At 46.5% G+C, this 15,980-nt stretch overlaps 1 protein-coding gene across 2 annotated transcripts in view; it reads right to left on the reverse strand.

Moving 5' to 3' along the window:
• PELI1 (pellino E3 ubiquitin protein ligase 1) overlaps positions 1-15,980 on the reverse strand; it is an 82,682-nt gene that overhangs the window by 28,182 nt on the left and 38,520 nt on the right. The window contains exon 1 of one of the 2 annotated variants that reach the window (XM_048501432.1): positions 8,293-8,488. The exons of the other annotated variant lie outside the window; for it this stretch is intronic. The gene's annotated coding sequence lies outside the window, so the exon portion shown is untranslated. Of the gene's footprint in view, positions 1-8,292; positions 8,489-15,980 lie in introns of those variants that run through there. 2 annotated transcript variants of the gene reach the window in all.

The following is a 15,980-nucleotide window of genomic DNA, read 5'->3' on the forward strand; positions in this document are numbered from 1 at the left end:
GAACTACATTCATTCGTCTTGTTTTTTTATTTTAACTGTAAATGGATATTATCCTGCATACTGTTCCTGCATAGCTGTTCCACCTGGCCTTTGGGGAGACCGGCCGCTGATGGCGCCCCTCCCCCCCTTTTCTTCCTTCTATAACATCTGTGGATCCTACCATTCCTTCCTCCTTTTCTTTTTGGGGATCTATTAGTAGGACGCCATCTATATATTTGACTGAACGCTGCTTTTAATGGGGTAGTTTTAACATTTATAGAGCCACTGTTTAATCTATCTATCTATCTATCTATCTATTATACTTGTATACCGCCCTCCCCCGGAGGGCTCAGGGCGGTGAACAACAAGATATACAATAGAGCACAAAATAAAATCAATAATACCAGAGTTAATTAAATAAATAATTATGGCTCTATATACATTAAAACCAACCCTATTAAAATGCAGCTTCCAAATACCAACATAATAGATGGCGACCTACTATCAGATCCCCTAAAAGTCCCCTAAAAGAGGGGAGGAGGGGGCGGCAGATTCCACTGATGTTATGGGTGGGGGGGCCATCAGCGACTGGCCTCTCCAAAGGCCCGGTGGAATTCCAAGCTTCCCGTCTTCACACAGGCCCTCGCGAAGACTCATTAAAAGATCACTGGAGGAACCCCGCCAGCTGGAGGGAGAGCGTTCCACCAGGCAGGTGCCAGAGCTGTAAAAGCTCTGGTCTGAGTGGAGGCCAGTCGCATCATTGAGGGGCTAGGGGTCACCAGTAAATTGGCCTCTGCTGAACGTTTATTTAATCCAATTTGATATTACTGATTTTATTGTGTGCTCTATTTCTATGTTTTGTTCACCGCCCTGAGCCCTTCGGGGGAGGGCGGTTTATAAATACAATTAATAATAATAATAATAATAATAATAATAATAATAATAATAACAACAACAACAACAACAACAACAGCAACAACAACAACGATAATGATGATAATAATAATAATAATAATAATAACAACAATAACAATAACGATGACGATGACGATAATAACAACAACAACAACAACAACAACAAACGACAACGATGATAATGATAATGATGATGATAATAATAATAACAATAACGATGACGATGACGATATTAATAATAATAATAATAATAATAATAATAATAATAATAATAATAATAATAATAATAATAATAATAATAATAATAATAATACAGAACAAACTTTGAGCCAAGTTCTTTCTCAGGAATTCCCACACAGGAACGTATTCTGAGCAACACAGACGCTCAGCTTTCTGAGGTAGACCTCCTGTCGGAACATCTTTGATATGCGGATGACTCTCAAAACATGTGGGTGAAGCATGATGATACACTTCCCAAGTTTCCTGTCATGACTGTTTGAAAAAAACTGTGAAGGAAAAATGTTTTTGGCAACGTGGATTTGCTTCTCATGAACAGGTCTGTCAAAAATATCGTGCGGCAGCAACGCCATGCAACCGTTAGGCAAAAAGGAGCAGCAGTGGCATGGTTAAAAGCAGGTGTACTCTAATCTGGAGGAACCGGGTTTGATTCCTTGTTCTGCCGCTTGAGCTGTGGAGGCTTAGCTGGTGAGCCAGATTAGCTTGTGCACTCCAACACACGCCAGCTGGGTGACCTTGGGCTAGTCAGAATTCTTCTGAGCTCTCTCAGCCCCACCTACCTCACAGGGTGTTTGTTGTGAGGGGGTGGGGAAGGGAAAGGAGTTTGTAACCCCCTTTCCAAGTAAAGGGGGGATATAAATCCGGCTCTTTTTCTTCTCCATCAAAGAAGGACATTCTCTGCATTCTGACTTTGCAAGTGTTCTCACGTAGGATGTGAGGGAAAGCTGTAATGAATACCTGCAGCCCAGCTTTCCAAACGTACTGCAAGAATCAAACTGCTCCCCACTTAGGGTTGCTAACTCTGGGTCTGGAGAATTTGGAGGCAGAGACTGGGAGAGGAGGTCGGCACGGGGTCAGAGCATCCGTCCTATAAAGCTGCCGTTTCTTCCAGGGGAAATAATCTCCGTAGTCTGGAGATCAATTGTAACCCTGCAAGATCTCCAGGCCGCTGGGAAATCTCGAGGCCTGGAGGTTGACAATCTCATGATGATCTTTTAAGACCTCGCGCTGCTAATGCTATTAATTCAATACTTGATATACAGCCATCCTTAAAGCACCTCGCTTGGTATTATATAGAGATATAAATATGGGTATGTATACATTTTTTTCTTTGCAGTCAAGTCACAGTTGCTGCTTTACAGCACCAGTTGTCGAACTTCATGACCCCTCCCAGATGTTATGGACTAGTTGCCTAACCCGCCCTCCAGATGTTGGACTACAGTTGTAGAACCATGACCCTCCAGGTCATTTATGGACTGATTCCCATCATCCCCTGTCATCATGATCTTGGCAGGGGATGATGGGAACTGTAGTCCATAACATCTGGAGGGCCGCGAGTTCGACACCCCTGCCTTACAGCAACACAATAGGGGTTTCAAGGCACTAAACAAACTAGAGGTGGTTTAGCCATTGCCTGCCTCTGTGTCACAACCGTGGTATTCCTTGGTGGTCTCCCATCCAAATACTGACCACTTAGCTTCTGATACCTGATAAGACTGGGTTCATTTGGCCCACCCAGGTCAGGCCTGCTTGATATGATTTGAGTTTAATTATTCCAAACTGAATTCCAAGGAATACCTTAAATCAGGGGTCTTCAAACTATGGCCCTCCAGATGTTCATGGACTACAATTCCCATCAGCCCCTGCCAGCGTGGCCAAGTGGCAGGCCTGATGGGAATTGTAGTTCATGAACATCTGGAGGGCCATAGCTTGAAGACCCCTGCCTTAAATGTTCACAACATTTATTTGAGTACCAGCTTTTGAAAACCAGAAGAAGAAGAGTTTTGGATTGATACCTCCCTCTTGCTCTCCTGTAAGGAGACTCAAGGGGGCTTACAAACTCCTGTCCCTTCCCCCCCTCCCCACACACAACAAACACCCTGTGAGGTGGGTGGGGCTGAGACAGCTCTGAAGAACTGTGACTCACCCAAGGTCACCCAGCTGGAGTGTGTTGGTGTGCACAGGCTCATCTAGTTCCCCACAGCTCAAGCGGCAGAGCGGGGAATCAAACCCAGTTCTCCAGATTAGAGCGCACCTGCTCTTAACCACTTCGCCACTGGTGCTCCTTTCCGTCAAATGCAGGCTCATTCCGCATGGGCCAAAAACAGTGGTGTGAAAACGGTGTGAAAATGGTGTAAATGGGTTTAAAACAGCATAAAAGGGTTTATGCCATTTTCACACCGTTTTCACACCACTGTTTTTGGCCCATGCGGAATGAGCCGCAGTTCCATCAGAGCTCATTTCGATCTAGGATTCTCTGAACAGCCAACACAGGAAACGGCAGTCACGTGACAGGAAGAAATGGCACCCTAGCCCAGTGATGGCAAACCTTTTTGAGACCGAGTGCCCAAATTGCAACCCAAACCCCGCTTATTTATCACAAAGTGCCAACCCGGAAATTTAACCTGAATGCTGAGGTTTTCGTTTAGAAAAAAAGGTTGGCTTCCTCTTCCTCCGCCCCACCCGCTCGAGCAGGGGCCAGCCTGCTCTAGCCTCCAGCAAGTCCCGCGCATGCTGTTCTGTGCCTCTCTAGCATCTATGTCTTCTCTGCACCCCCACCCCCCACCCTCAGGCAGCAGCTACCCAGAGCACAGGCACCAGGCCCACCAGCCGAGTCCTCCTTGCTCACTGCAGAGCGCGCACGTCGTGCTCAGTGGCCCAGGCCAGCCTAGATGTGTGGGTGGGGGGGGGGTGTGTGTGATTTTCCAACCCCCACATGATGAACTCTGTGTGCGTGCCCACAGAGAGGGCTCCGAGTGCCACTTCTGGCACCCGTGCCATAGGTTCGCCATCACTGCCCTAGCCTATGAACCTGCCCCTGCTTCACAATGAATCCTCTCCCACCAAGTGACCTCCTCTTGCTGTCCTAGTGTCTCTCTCAATATGCACAGTAGCAGCACATCCTTCCAAAATGCAGCAAAACAAAATGGCAGCTCTTTGGGGGCCTCAGGATCCAGCAGGTGGGGATCAGTGACCCACCTGAGGGTCGGGACTAGGGTGACCAACTCCAGGTTGGGAAATTCCTAGAGATTTGGGGATATAGCCTAGTTAGGGTGTGGTTTGGAGACAGGAGAGACCTTAGAGGGGCTTAATGCCAAAAAAAAGTATTTTCTCCAAAGCAACCATGTCCTCCAGGGGAATTGATCCATGTTTCTTGGAGATTGAGTTTCCAGCTTCTACCTGGAGGTTAGTAAACCAAACCACGCTGCACCTCAGGCTATCAATACTTGTGGGGGGAAAAAAACCACAAGTTTCATCCCACAACATTGAATGTAATGCTGCTATCTTCAAACACACACAATTCTTTCAAAAGGCATAAAAGTATTCCCACAGTACAGATACTCTAATCTTGAACAATTTTCACAAAAAGAGAACAGCTCAAGGCTTGTACATTAATTCAAAAATACAGCAATCTGCTACTACATAGAGGCAGAGGTGGGATCCAGCAGGTTCTCACAGGTTCCCGAGAGTAGGTTACTCATTATTTGTGTGTGCCGAGAGGGGGTTACTCATTGGTGATTTTGCCTCGTGATTTTTGCCTTAGTTACGCCCCTCCTCTCAGCAGTAGCGCGCAGAACTTGAAGCAGTCTAGCAGGAGGTGCACCGGTGTGCGTGGCAGCCTGCGCCTGTGTGCATTTGTTTCCCACCCAAGGACCGGCGCAGCGGCTGCATCCTTGCCACAGCCCCACCCAGGAATGCCCCACCCCTGGAATGCCTGACCACACCCACGTCATGCCCCGCCCAGCCCCATTGGCGCTACACCACAGTTTGAATCCCATCACCATGGGAACCTGTTACTAAAATTTTTGGATCCCACCACTGCATAGAGGTGACCAGTCTGTCTGTCTGTCTGTCTGTCTGTCTGTCTGTCTGTCTGTCTGTCTGTCTGTCTGTCTGTCTGTCTGTCTGTCTCGTACTTGAATGTTAAAGGTACAGCAACAACGCTTGTAAATCACATGAATACAAAAAGGCTTCCCGAGCTGACCAAACTGTGGTATAGTCTGAGCTCGGGGCTTCTTCAGCTCGGCCTGATTATTTGCACGTGCACTTGCTAATAAGAAACTCAATACAGTGTTTTAAAGAGTATAGCTCCTGCCCTCCAGGACCGCGGACCAGCGTTTGTACTCAGAGTTGCTCCAGTGGGCTGTGCCTCTAAATAACAGGGGCAGCTCATCAGTCCATCGCCAAGTCATTCTTTTTGTGAACATTATTCAAGATCAGAGAATCTGTAGCGTGGGAATTCCTTTTAAAAATATTTTGAAAGAATTGTGTAGGTTTGGAGACAGCAATATTATCTTTGATTTTGTGAGATTAAACTTGTGGTTGTTTTTTTTCCCCCAAGTATCGATAGCCTGAGGTGCAGTGTAGTTTGGTTTACTTACCTATCCTCTATGTGGAGGTTAGCAAACCTGTTCCTGAATGAAGACCATATTCCTGATATTAGAGGACAGTCGAGACACAGTTACCCTGGGTAATAGAACCCAATAGAAGCAGCAGTGGCGTAGTGCTTAAGAGCAGGTGTACTCTAATCTGGAGGAACTGGGTTTGATTCTTGGCTCTGCCGCTTGAGCTGTGGAGGCTTATCTGGGGAATTCAGATTAGCCTGTACACTCCAACACACGCCAGCTGGGTGACCTTGGGCTAGTCACAGCTCTCTCAGCCCCACCTGCCTCACAGGGTGTTTGTTGTGAGGGGGGAAGGGACAGGAGTTTGTAAGCCCCTTTGAGTCTCCTTACAGGACAGAAAGGGGGATATAAATCCAACTCTTCTTCTTCAAACATTCTGAAGTGTGGTGAAGACAGCCAAAGGCCTGTTAACAGAATTCCTGAGGCATGTGTCTACAGGGCAGAGAAGGTGTGCTAAAGCTAATTCCCCGCCACTTAAGAACACGTGCAGTGTCTTCACCTCTGGCTATTCTCCCACTCCCTCGGCCCTTAATGAGATGGTCTACTCAGAATCCTACTCAAGCCTATTCAATGGGGCTTACTCCCAGGAAAAAAATGTTCACCAGATGGCACTGTTTGGAAAGATGATTCACAAATTGAGAACAGTTCCTCTCACGCGACAACTTGCGCCAAACTGATCAAGGGAGTAAAGTGGATCAAAGCGTGCTGTGCCCGAGTGTTCTGTTCACATTAAGGAGCTTGGGATGAATTTGAGTCCAGTAGCACCTCAGAGACTGACAAGATTTTCCAGGTATAAGCTTTCTGGGAGTCAAAACTCCCCCCTTCCATCAAATCTGATGGTATCTGACAAATTGAGTTTTGACTCTCAAAAGCTTATATCCACCCCCAGCGTAGCATTGTGGTTAAGAGCAGTGGGCTCTAATTTAGAGAATCAGGTTTGATTCTGCACTCCTCCATATGAGTGGCGGACTCTAATCTGGTGAATTAGATTTGTTTCCTTGCTCCTCCACATGAAGCCTGCTGGGTGACCTTGGGCCAGTCACAGTTCTCTCAGAACTCTCAGCCCCACCTGCCTCACAAAGGGTCTGTTGTGGGGAGAGGAAGGGAAAGGAGTTTGTAAACTACTTTGAGACTCCTTGTGGTTGAGGAAAGCAGGGTATAAATCCAAACTGTTCTTCTACATCTTACTCCAACACCTTAACCGCTACACCACAGGCACTCTCACCTTTTAAGGTCCTACAGGCATGATTAAAAGTCAAACATTAAAAAAGATGGTTTTAATGTGTGATGGAGAGTGGTGTAGTAGCAGGTATTCAGCCATGAGGCGAGGGGTATCCCTGCTATGATATCAGGGAATCCCTCACAATCCAGTCCGAGCACTGACCTAAAGGGCAAACAAAAAACTTAAGAAAATCCCAGAAAAAATTGCAAAAGTATCTCTACTGGCTTAGAGCCCAGTAAGAAACCTGCTCTCCCTGCTGAGGCAGGAAAAATACTGGGGAACAAGATGGATGCCCAGGCCTTCCGTAGGAAGTAGAAAACTTAGTTCCTGCCTCCCTAAGAAAGGGTTGAGAAATCACCCATCCAAGATGCCCACAGTCACCTCCAGGAAAACAAAATTCTCTGCTTGCTCCTCCTGCATTGGTACACTGAAGCTCCCCAAAACTTTGTTCCTGGGAGCCAGCACACCCTCAAGAGAAACACATGCCACAAAGCGGGGAAGGACGAATTGGGAAGGACCAATCAGAAGAAACCACTTCCGTTAACGGAAAAGCTCTTCCGTCAGAGAAACTGTGAGCTCGGTCACCTGCCTCCTTTGACAGCAATTATCAGGAAGGATTGTGCAAAGAGCTGTTCCCTCTCTTCTGCTTAATTCCCACATCTACCCCTTTCCGTTTAATTTCTTCTTTAAAAACAACTTTGTTTTCCTCCCACACCGAGATGCACACGTTCAGCAAAACACAACATCACGAGTATGTGTGGGCACGGTCACATGGGATCCAAGCACAGAGAACTTTGTCATTTGGCTGATCAAACCTTAACCCATTCACAGACTTCCTATCACGAACACACAACAGTTCGGCAAAGACTTCTCTTCCTCTCCGTTACGCACACGTCCTGCTTTGACGGCCCCCGACCATTTGATAAATCTCCTATTCTGTCCTCTCTCTACTTGAACACTGCCTCTTCCACAGGTAGGGGAACAACTCACCCGGCATCTATTCAAAAATCAGCTGCCCCAGAAACCAACTATATCAAACCACTCTAGCTACAAGCCCAACAAAAGAGAGGAAGACACTAACAGCATCCCAATGTATTTCACAGTTCATCGTTAAGAACGGTTACAGGGTCTCTTATGCCAATGTTTATTCCAGAGAATCTTTTCACAACAGTGGCTGAGTATTAAACCAAACTGAATATTAAATCCCCGTTCTGTTTTCATTTAAGTTCATGAGGAAATCAGGTGAGCTCCTTATATTACAACACTTCAGGGAAAGCAATCCCAATTCCGTGGAACAGGCACAAGACAGAAGTTGCCCAGTTTGATTTATTCAGAAGCCACCAACGAGTCTTGTCGATTTCGATGGGGCTTATTTTTGTGCCAAGATTGGGATTGGGGTAGATACATGATCAAACCCGCATCTTGAAAGCCCTTTGACTATAGGCTGCTGCTTCCAAACTCGCAGCAGATCAGACACACCGATCTGAGAACAGGAATGTGACATAACAACAGAGACGCACCGAAGCAACTTACCGGCTTCTTTCCCTTTGTGTTAATTTCCCCATCCTTTTCACACAAAAGGACGCGAGAAGAAATGATACCGGACTCCCTGATCTTCTTAAAAAGCAATCATTAAAAAAGCAGAGGTTGGTGGGGAAAAAAAAGGAGATTAAATCCACACAGGTCCGTAGGCACGCTTCAGAGAACCAGCCAACTCCCAAGCTCCAGTGAGTCTCCTGTGTTCTTTTCATTTAAGCCACTGGGGTTATACATGCTGACTCAAAAAAAGGGGGCGGGCCTCGAGTTACGCAAGCCAAGGTAAACACATGGCAATGGCTTGATGTCATTGGCTGGAGTCAGAGCTGGCATCTCTCTCGACTCCCCCAAATTCATCCCGACTCCAAAAGGAAGAACAGGAAGTGAAAGAGGAGGTGTGGTATTTATGTCCCTCGTTTTTTTCTTTTTTAAATCCTCCAGATACATGCTGAACACCCAGTATCGTGTCAGGATGGGAATATTTGCAGAAATAGATAATGTTCTATTTCCTTCCTGCCCTGCATTACATAATTGTACTGATCCATGCTACGTTCTTCGGGGGGGGGGGGGGGTTTTAAAAAAAGGAATACAATTTACTAGACTAACTTGCTTTCTTTCTCTCCCACATCACCAGCCACGGCCTCAGAGAGTCAGTATTAGAATTAGAGCACAAAGAAATGCCCCAGGCATGAGCACCTTTGAATCACAGATCCATCATGATATTCATTCAGTTCCCGAACCCCCCCCCCCCCCCAGTTATTCATCTAAAGCATTCATTAGCTCCTTTATGGAGCTCACGACATCCTAGAGGCATCACCGAACAGTATAGATTGTTTAAATTTTAATTGTAAATTTACTGAGCCCATTTGCATGGAAGGGAAGGCTATAATATTACAAAGACTATAAACAGAATAAAAATAAATGGAACAAATAAACAGAGGCCCTTTCCGCACAAACCTTTTAAAACATTAGGAGGCAGGAAATTAAAAGTTTCCCCCATGGAGTTCCATACAGTTGTTACTTCCAAAAGTTTTATTTCCAGCCTTCAAACATTTTGGATGAATCCGCTTTTTAAAACGATTCTCTGGCTGAAACGTTTTGAAAACGTCTCAAGTTGCTGTGAGATCAGTTCGCTATGTTTCCCCTCTTCTCTGCTTCCCTGAACTTTTCCCTCAGTGCTATTTTCTGAGCTCACTCCGTTCCCCCTTGCCTGTTTATTTGCAGCATTTCTCTGTTTGTTCTTTTATTTTTTGCGGGGGGAGGGGGGTGCAGCCTTTCACACATTAAGTATACAAGGAGTAGAAAATGCAGCACAAGCATTGAAGCATCGATTCAACACAGAACTTTAAAAAAAGAGAGGGAAAAATCACGTAATGGTGCCCAGGAATTGTTTTGAGGGGGTGAGTGCGGGCATGCATTGTTGTAAAGGGGGGGTTGAAATTTTTTTTACAAACATTTTAGGGAATTTGTGCAGAATGGCCTTAGATGCAAATAAAATATATTAAAAACAGAAAAAAAATAAAATTTACCAGCAGAACTGCTAAATTTACTAGCAGAACTGCTAGTAAATGTATCTAAAAATAAAAATGTCTTCAGCTTTCTTCTGAAGATCAAAAGTGAGGGACGCAGGTCAGCTTTTTTGGGAGGCATTTCCATAATCATGGGACTACCACTAAAAAAGCCCTATCTTGAGTACCTATCCACCCCTTTTAAAGATAAAAATATGACTTCTGCAGGCACCATTTGTCTTCTACTGAGGACAATGGAAGGAATCTTCTGTTGAAGCTCACCCAAGGCAGGGTGGTGTCGCGGATTCTAATCTGGAGAACCGGGTTTGATCCCCCACTCTTTCACAGGAAACCTGCTGGGTGACCTTGGGCAAGTAACAGTTCTCTCAGAACTCTCTCAGCCCACACAGAGGCAGGCAATGGCAAACCACTGCTGAACATCTCTTGCCTTGAAAACCCAACAGAGTCGCCCTACAGAGCTGTGACTTGATGGTACGTGTGCATACACACACACACACACAACTCACCCCAATATCAATAGGAATGGTTCTTTGGCCTCTCATGGACCCCCGCCTGGTGTTTATCTGAGCAAGACGAGGAGAAGGACACACACCCCATGATTATTCTTTAGCAAGCCTTTACTGGCATAGACAACAGACCAACAATAATAAAAACGGACTAAAAAGCATATGCAATACAGGAAATAAATGTTAGGTCGAAGGAAATCTACTGGTGTTAGGTAATTTCCAGGAGAAAGTCTGCCACTATCATACAGAGAGAAGGATCAGGATTGTCCAACAAGTAGTGTAATCTAATTAAATCGGGGAGATTGGGTAAATGTAAAGGAGTAAGATTCACATACTTGGATCTGATTTCCTTGAATCTGAGACAGTGTAGTAATTGGTGGGCCAGAGATTCAACTGAGCTATCGTTACATGGGCACAATCTTTTAGCCTTTTCTTGCTTATTAAATCTGCCATGTAACAAGGCAGAAGGCATAACATCAAACCTGGCGAGCATCATGGCTCTCCTTTGAGAATGATTAATGTAATGGCACTGGCCAGTAGAGCGTTCACATGGCTTACTATTGTTGAGGGTGGAAGTCAACCAAGGAGCTGCCTCGAACTTATGGAAAGCACAAAGATTGTACTTTTCAAAAATAGCATTTAAAAGGAATCGGCATTTCCTGGGGATTTTCTGCAGTTTGCCACCAAACCAGGACGGTACTGAACCAGTCTTTCTAACGTCAGGATGTTCCTGCTTGACTTTTCAGATGCCCCAGAAGAAGACGGCTAAGATAACCCAGGCAAACATGGCAAGACCCCTATCTGGACATCCACCTTGCTCTACTTGTAATGTTCGGAACAGATTACGCATAATATAACAGCAGTTAAACTCAGAAATAAAGAAGAATGAAGGCATGCTTTAAGGCTTTGTATGTAACCCTATAGGCCGTGGTGGCGAACCTTTGGCACTCCAGATGTTATGGACTACAATTCCCATCAGCCCCTGCCAGCATGGCTAATTGGCCATGTTGGCAGGGGCTGATGGGAATTGTAGTCCATAACATCTGGAGTGCCAAAGGTTCGCCACCACGGCCCTATGGGGTTGATGGTGCTTTCCATCATCAATATGCTTGAATTTGAAGTATGTTCACCCATTTTCATGGCAGCTCTAAAAGAGAGCTCGTGCACCCAGCAAGAATCCAGGGGAACTGCTGAACAATGCTAATGGAGGCAAGAGGAGGAGGAGTTTGGATTTACACCCCGCCTTTATTCTCCTGTCAGGAGATTCAAGCCAGCTGAAAAACTCCTTTCCCTTCTTCTCCCTGCAGCAGACATCTTGGGAGGTAGGTGGGGCTTAGGAAGTTCTGAGAGAACTGTGACTGGCCCAAGGGCGCCCAGCAGGATTCATGCGGAGGAGCGGGGAAACAAATCCAGTGACCATACAAAAAATCCACCGCTCGGGCGGAGGAGTGGGGAATTCAACCCGGTTCTCCAATTAGAGTCCACCCACTCGCAACCACGACACCACACTGGAAGAAAGTTACGGCTGGGAAGTAAGAGTACAGTGAAGAGAATGCCTGTGTGAGGAAGCTTTTAATTCACCTGGACCAGTTCCAGGGAAGCCTGGTGTTTCTTCACCCCTTCGCCCCCACTCAAAGGCATACCTCTGCAGACCAAGATGAGTAAGAATTATCAACCTAATGAGAATGGAAGCAGACTTTTGTCTACACCCATCTCACCTAGGTGTAAGTGATCACACCGGTTGGGAAACAGGCCTGGTGAGTTAGGCTAGACGTACTGTAACCAGGGTAATGAGAAAAATACCACCAACTATATCTTGGGGGAAGAGAGATCCGCATAAACCTGTACTCTTAAAACAAATTTTCAGAGACTAAGAAAGATCACCAGCGCTAATAAGATAGCAGTTATGCAGGGGGAAAATTAAGCCAGCTTAAAGCTGGTCTTAAAACTTTCCCATTAAAAAAAACATGGAAACACACACACACACACACACACACACACACACACACACAGATAATGACTCACAACTGTGGAAAACAGCAGATCACAGCACTGTGTCACAAGAGCATTCAAACTCATCTTCCACAGCATCAATATGAGCCTATTGCATCTCTCCAGCATTTCATTTCCATAGTTTTGCAAAAACAGTGAAAGACAGTGGCGTAGCTACCTAGGGACAAGGGGTAACCCTTGTCCCCGGGCACCGCTGTTCTGATCACATTGGGGTGCAAAATCGGCCCCCCACGTGACCAAGAAGTCCTGCTGCCTCGTCGTTTTCGCGTGCCTCGACCCAGTCCATGTGTCACCAACATGGGCGGGGTCAGGGCACTCAAAGACCATGGACTCCCTCCCCCCTTCCTTCCCCCCCTGCCGGCTGGACTTCCAGCCAGCAGCCTGCAGTCCCCTCCAGGCAGGCCAGAAGAGGCTGCAGTCCCGGCCTCGGAGACCTGTTTTATAAGCACTGAGGCCGGGGGTGGGACTTGGGGAGCAGGAAGTTTGTCTCTGGGCACCATTTACCCCTGGTGCACGCCTCTCTGGTGAAAGTTAGTCGAGAGACCGTGCAGGAGGACCTTTGGCACTCCAGATGCCATGGATTACACTTCCTGTTGCTTCAGCCAGCATGGCCACCACATGCTGGCAGGGGCTGATGGGAATTGTAGTCCATAACATCTGGAGTGCCAAAGGTTCGCCACCACTGACATGTAACATCTTGGCCTCATCTCTGCAGAGGGACCGCTGTAAAAAAAATCTCGTCTTTGTTTCACAGAGACAAAAACCCATTTGAGGTTGGAGGCATTTGTCTTGAGGCAGAGTAAACACCAACCCTTTCCTCAGTACAATTTTTCTAGCACCTTCATGCACGTGTGAAATTCAGAAACATAAAATGTCAGAAGGCATTTGTTCTTTTTCCGCTTTTAGATTTTTTTTTCAGTTCTTGGCCTCCTCCTTGTAGAAGAAAACTCTGGAAGCGCGAGGTCCCACTTTCAATGCTGTGGCAGACTTGGGTGGCTCTGACCTGGATGGCCTAGGCCCATGGTGGCAAATTTTTGGCACTCCAGATGTTACGGACTACAATTCCCATCAGCCCCCCAATTGGCCATGCTGGCAGGGGCTGATGGGAATTGTAGTCCATAACATCTGGAGTGACAAAAGTTTGCCACCCCGGGCCTAGGCTAGATCAGGCCTGTGCCGCACATGCAAAATAATGCACTTTCAATCCACTTTCAATGCACTTCGCAGCTGGATTTGCCACAAAGTGCGGAATAGCAACATCCACAAAGTGGATTGAAAGTGCGTTATTCTGCATGTGCGGAAGGGGCCCCAGTCTCGTTAGATCTTGGCTGCTAAGCAGGGTCTGGGCTGGTTAGGATTTGAATGGGAGACCGTTCAGGAAGTCCAAGGATGCTACGCACAGGCAGACAATGGCAAACCATCTACGTTTGTCCCTTGCCTTAAAAATTCCATAGGGTCACAACAAGACGACTACAATTTCATGGCCCCCAGACTTGGGTGGTTCTTTTCCTCCATCAGCTCATTGCACAGTTTAGAGCAGGGGTAGGGAACCTGCGGCTCTCCAGATGTTCAGGAACTACAATTCCCATCAGCCCCTACCAGCATGGCCAATTGGCCATGCTGGTAGGGGCTGATGGGAATTGTAGTTCCTGAACATCTGGAGAGCCGCAGGTTCCCTACCCCTGGTTTAGAGGCAACATCAGGGGAAATGGGAGCAGAGGATAAGTTGAAAGCAGAAGCCCCATCTTCATAGACCTGTACCCCTCAACAATGCTCACCGTCCCATTTGTCATTAGCGTTATCCTTACATAATATTGCCATTAGGATAGCAAGCCTAGCTCGCTGTGGATGGCAATATTTCACACAGCGACTGACTCTGCTGGTCCTCAGCGATGTTTGTGTCTAACAAAATGAAATTCTCATAATTAGAAGCCAAGGTTAATTAGAAGCAAAGCAGGGGACCCCAAACGTTTGACCTTGCGGGCACCTTTAGAATTCTGACACAGGGCAGGGGTGAAACCACAAAATGGCCGCTGTAGCCATCCACTAAATGCCCAGGAGCAAGATTATATATTGGTTCTGGTGGGTTTTCCGGGCTGTGTGGCCGTGGTCTGGTGGGTTTTGTTCCTAATGTTTCGCCTGCATCTGTGGCTGGCATCTTCAGAGGTGTATCACAGAGGGAAGTCTGTTCCACACTGTGTCTAAGTTCTAAGGAACAAAATCCATCAGACCACGGCCACACAGCCCGGAAAACCCACCAGAACCAGAACCAGCCATGAAAGCCTTCGACAAGATTATATATTGCTTTTCAATCTTCACAGCCAATTAGAAACCCTGCTGAGCAAAGGCCCCACCTAGCCCCTCCCACTTTCTAAAAGTACTTGGCGAGCACCATGAAAGACATCAACAGGTACAGGTTATCATGGGGGGGGGGGGAGAGACATAAACAAGCACAGAACTTATCTCAAGCGACCTTCCATTCCTATCCTATAAGAAGCAAAACCAGATATTAAAACCACACCCCAAAGCCTTCCAAACAACTCTTTTGGCTACGGGCAATGGGTCAGTTCTTCCAATATGAAGAAATCGACGTCTCAACAGCTGTTAATGCATTTGAAACCAGTTCCAAATCTATAGCATCCGCTTTAAGTACCCCAAAAGAGTTTAGGAGCCAAAGGAAAAGTGCTGTCATCTCGTTCATCAACTTCAGAATTTCTTACAGCAAGACCACAATTGAGCTGAAAATCTGCTTGCTCCCTTTCACTTCTCCAACAAACATCTAGAACTGAGACTTGGGTCTCCCATCCAAACACTTGTCAGGATCAAGGTTGATAGTTTGTGACAGACCCAAAATCACCTTGGAAACTTCCACGGTGCAAGTAGGAATTTAAACCTGGATTTCTCAGACCCTAGTCCATGATGCTGGCAGGGGATGATGGGAACTGTAGTCCATAACATCTGGAGGGCCACGAGTTTGACACCTATGCCCTAGTCTGACACCTGAACTACGACATCATGCTGGAAAGTCAAGAGTATTTGTAATCAAACAAGCACACACAAGCTGCTCACAGCCTAGCGGCTGTATTTTTAATCATTCTGCTCCTTTAAAAAGGGTTGAATGTGCTGCATGTGTTTGTAACATCCCAAAAGCACTCACAGTCCGAACAATGTCTTGGAATTTCTGGAGTCCACAACGGACAGGCAAGGATTCCACCTTTGCCTTCGGTGAAAGCATACTCTCCAATACTGCCCCCACCCCCGCTGAACTAGTCTAGCCAGCTTGACTTGCAACCCAATTAACCGATCTCCGAAGATCTATCAGGCCCCAAATCTGCAAGCTTCGCTCTTGCATCGGCGCTGTGCGCAAGAAAATGCATGGTGCAAAACCCCGTTGGACTGGTATGGCTACAGGAATTGAGGAAAGTTAGGTTGAAAACAACAAGCTAGCCGGCCCTTGGGAAGTCATTTCCACCCAGGTTAACCTACCACGCATTTCTGAGAGCCAGCGTGGTATAGTGGTTAAGATCAGGTGGACTCTAATCTGGAGAGTCAGGTTTGATTCCCCACTCCACCACGTGAGGAGTGGACTTTTATCTGTGAACCAGATTTGTTTCCCTACCCCTACATTCCTGCTGGG

Source organism: Sphaerodactylus townsendi, linkage group LG01 (genome assembly GCF_021028975.2).
Source record: "Sphaerodactylus townsendi isolate TG3544 linkage group LG01, MPM_Stown_v2.3, whole genome shotgun sequence".
NCBI lineage: Eukaryota > Metazoa > Chordata > Lepidosauria > Squamata > Sphaerodactylidae > Sphaerodactylus > Sphaerodactylus townsendi.